This window comes from Nicotiana tabacum, chromosome 15, assembly GCF_000715075.1.
Source record: "Nicotiana tabacum cultivar K326 chromosome 15, ASM71507v2, whole genome shotgun sequence".
In the NCBI taxonomy this organism is placed as follows: domain Eukaryota; kingdom Viridiplantae; phylum Streptophyta; class Magnoliopsida; order Solanales; family Solanaceae; genus Nicotiana; species Nicotiana tabacum.
In genome coordinates this window covers 48,281,643-48,285,999 of record NC_134094.1, presented here as the reverse complement: position 1 = coordinate 48,285,999, position 4,357 = coordinate 48,281,643, and positions in this window count along the sequence as shown.

Here is a 4,357-nt window from a genome sequence, read left to right as displayed (position 1 = left end):
TAGCATTTTCATATGGAATTGATTCTTATACCTCGTGTTGATTGTATCAAATTATTTTGACTAAGATTCGAGGCGTTCGGAGGCCGAATCAAGAGGAAAAGGTTTATTGGAATAAAGAATTTGCTTGGATTGAGGTAAGTAACTCTTCTAATCTTGGAGTTGAGGGTATGAACCCTGAATATATGTATTTTGTGAATTGTTGGGAGGTGACGCACATGCTAGGCGACGGGCGTGTGGGCGTGCACTATAGAAATTGTGACATAATTATTTATGTGGAATTTCATAGTTAAATAACCTTGGTATTTTTCATGCGATTTTATGTGTAAAACAAATTGAGCTGAAAAGCATATTACAAATCATGTTGAGGCTATGTGCCAGTATTATTGGGACCCACAGAGGTCATATTAGTGTGAATTATTATGTTAAATTGAAAAGTCATATTCAGTCATATTCATTTCATTGCATATCATAACTCAGTTCTATGACTCTATTTTTGATGCATAAAAATGTTTTGGGCCGAATGCCCTCTTTTAGTGAGATGCCCGAGTGGCTTGAGAGGTTTATGACTGAGTGAGGTCGAGGGCCTGATTTATGTTTCATATTTATGGGATTAGGCTGCACGCCGCAGCATGTTGCATATTTATGGGATCGGGCTGCACGCCGTAGCATGTTGCATATTTATGGGATCGGGCTGCGCACCGCAGCATGTTTGATATCGGCCGAGGGCCTGATTGTGAGGATATTAATACCATAGCGCGTGAGTTGTCCGCGTAGCACGTGAGTTGACCGTGCGGTCTAGGTATTTATACCATAGCGCGTGAGTTGTCCGCATATCACGTGAGTTGACCGTGCGGATCCAGGTATTGATATGATGGCACGTGAGTTGTCCGTGCAGATTATAGCGCTTGAGATGAAGGATCCCCTCCGGAGTCTGTACAGACCCCCAGTGAGCGCAGGTACCTACTGAGTGCAAGTGTCGAGTGCTGAGTGACGAGTGGTGAGTGACTAGGAGGCATGAGTGATTGTGAGGTATGCCCGAGTGGCAAGAGTGATTGTGAGGTATGCCCGAGTGGCACGAGTGACTGTGAGGTTTGCCCAAGGGGCTGTATATGAGTGATGTTCTGCCCGAGGGGCTGTTTATGATTTTATCACTAAATTGCATCGCATTGGCATGCACACATGACATACATGCATAGAGATGTATTTTTCCTCATGCTGTACAACATCACATCATTCATGATTTCTCACACATTTTTGACAGATGGGCATAGTGATGCATTTGTTTTTTTACACGGTTTATCCGGAAGGAAAATGAAACATCTTATTTATTATTGACAAGATTTTGGGAGAATTTTATTGTTTTCAAACTATTCATATTTTTGGGCAACTCCAGCAAACGATTTGGGTTTTCACTGATGTATTTGAAAGAAAGAACTACTATTTTGAAATCATGATTTGGCTGAGCATTTTATCTCGGAGTTACTTCTGGTATTATTTGCTTTATGTTGTTATGGATTGTTGTGGACTATTGGTTTTGGACCCGACCTTGGTAGAAGCTCGTCACTACTTTCAACCTACGGCTAGGTTTGTTACTTACTCAGTACATGGGGTCAGTTGTACTGATACTACACTTCTGCACATTGCGTGCAAATGTTGGCTGTTGTTGTTGCTGTGCTCGAAGGTTGCAGGATTTGAAGATGTACCTGCGTTCCTGTTGTAGCTGTCTCTTGTTCAGGGTAGCCTTAGATTTATAAAAGCTCTGTTTATGTATTATTCAAACAGACTATGTATTTATTTCATTTCCGCTTTGTATACTCTATTCTTAGAAGCTCATGATTTGTACTACCAGTTCTTGGGGAGATGTATCGGTTTTAGATATTTTCTTTTAATTAATTTCATTGGAATTGGATAGTTGGAAATTGGCTTACCTAACGGGTTGGGTTAGGTGCCATCACGACTAGTGGGTTTTTGGGTCGTGACAAAAATCCATGGTAATACGCTCCCACTTTCACTCGGGAATCTCAAGTCTCTAAAGCAAACCGCCAGGCCTTTGATGCTCGTACTTCATCTACTGGCAATTCAAACACCGAGCCACATATGCAACTATGTATTTCTTCATTCTTCTCCACCAATAATGCTGCCTCAAATCCTAATACATCTTGGCGGCACCCAGATGGATGGAATACCGTGAACTGTGGGCCTCCTCAAGAATCAACTCACGAAGCCCATCCACATCTGGCACACAAATCCGACCCTGCATCTGCAACACCCCATCATCTCCAATAGAAACCTTCTTGGAATCATCGTTTTGCACCGTATCCTTAAGGACAAGCAAATGGGGGTCATCATACTAACGCTCTCTGATGCGCTCAAATAAAGAAGACCGAGAAACAGGGCAAGCAAGGACCCGACTAGGCTCTAAAACATCTAACCTCACGAACTGATTGGCCAAGGCCTGAACATCTGATGCTAGACGTCTCTCACCAACTAGAATATATGCAAGGCTACCCATGCTCACATCCTTTCTACTCAAGGCATCGGCCACCACATTAGCCTTCCCGGGATGATACAAAATGGTGATATCATAGTCTTTTAAAAGCTCTAACCACCTACGCTACCTCAAGTTGAGATCCTTTTGCTTAAACAAGTACTAAAGACTCCAATGATCTGTGAATACCTCACACGAAACGTCGTAGAGGTAATGCTTCCAAATCTTCAACGCATGAACAATAACTGCCAGGATGCGTATGCAATCACCCTGTCATCCTGCATCAATATTGTACCAAGCCCAATACGCAATGCATCACAATACACAATATAAGATCCCGAACCCGTGGTTAATACCAACATCGGAGTTGTAGTCAAGGCAGTCTTGAGCTTCTGAAAGCTCAACTCGCACTCATCAGACCACCTGAATGGGGCACCCATCTGGCTTAATCTCGCCAATGGGGCTGCGATGGATGAAAACCCCTCCACGAACCGACCATAATAACCCGCCAAACTAGGAAGCTCTGAATCTCTATAGCTAAAGTAGGTCTAGGATAGTTCTGAACTGCCTCAATCTTCTTAGGATCCACTTTAATGCCCTCGGCAGATACAACATGCCCCAAAAAGGCAACCGAGTCCAACCAAAACTCACACTTTGAAAACTTGGCATACAACTGACTATCTCTCAGGGTCTGAATTACCACCCGAAGATGCTGCTCATGCTCCTCTTGACTGCACGAGTAGATCAAAATATCATCAATGAAGACGATCACAAAAAAATCCAAATAGGGCTTAAATACCCGATTCATCAAATCCATAAATGTTGTTGGGGCATTTGTCGAGCCAAATGACATCACTAGAAACTCATAATGTCATACCAAGTCCGTAAAGCTGTCTTAGGGACATTAGATGCCCTAATCTTCAACTGATGGTAGCCATATCTCATATCAATCTTTGAAAATACTTTGGCACCCTGAAGTTGATCAAATAAGTCATCAATCCTCGGCAAAGGATACTTGTTCTTAATGGTGACTTTGTGTGATGACCCAGAAGGTCATCTTATGTTTTAGAACTCGATTTTGTGTTCCGAGGCCTTTAAAACCTCATTTTATTCCTTCTCAATTTGCGTGCATAGTTCAGACGTGTTTCCGAAAAGCTTTTATGTTGAAAGTTGATGAAAATAAGGAATTTTGCTTTAAAACCTCATTTGAGTTGACTTCAGTCAATATTTTTTGGTAAACGGATCTGGACTCATGTTTTGACAGTCCCGGTGGGTCCGTATCGAAATATGGGACCTGGGCGTATATCCGGAATCGAATTCCGAGGTCACTAGCTCGAGATATGAATTTTTGTTGAAACTTTAAAGGCTGAAAATATAATGGTTTTAAGAATTTGTTTAATGTTTGATCTTGTTGGTATCGATCCCGTATTTTGGTTCCGGAGCCTGGTACAGGTTCATTATGATATTTAAGACTTGTCTGTGAAATTTGGTGAAAAACGGAATTGGTTTGAAAATAGAGGTTTTAAAGCTTTCTTGAAAATTTCATTCAATTTGGCACTAAATTCATAGTTCTAGGTGTTATTTTGGCGATTTGATCACGCGAGCAAGTTCGTATGATGTTTTAGCACTTGTGTGCATGTATGGTTTGGAGCCCCGAGGGCTCAGGTGAGTTTCGGATAGGCTACAGGGTGAATTGAACTTAGAAAAAAATCTGGTTTTTCTTCAGCTTCAGTGTTTTCTGGTTTCCTTCTTCGCGTGCGCGAAGGAACTTTCGCGAACGCGAAGAGTGAACTAGAGTTGTGTGGATTTTATTCTTCGCGAACGCGGAGCAGTGGGGGAGGGGGGTTTACCCTTCGCGAACGCGACCGG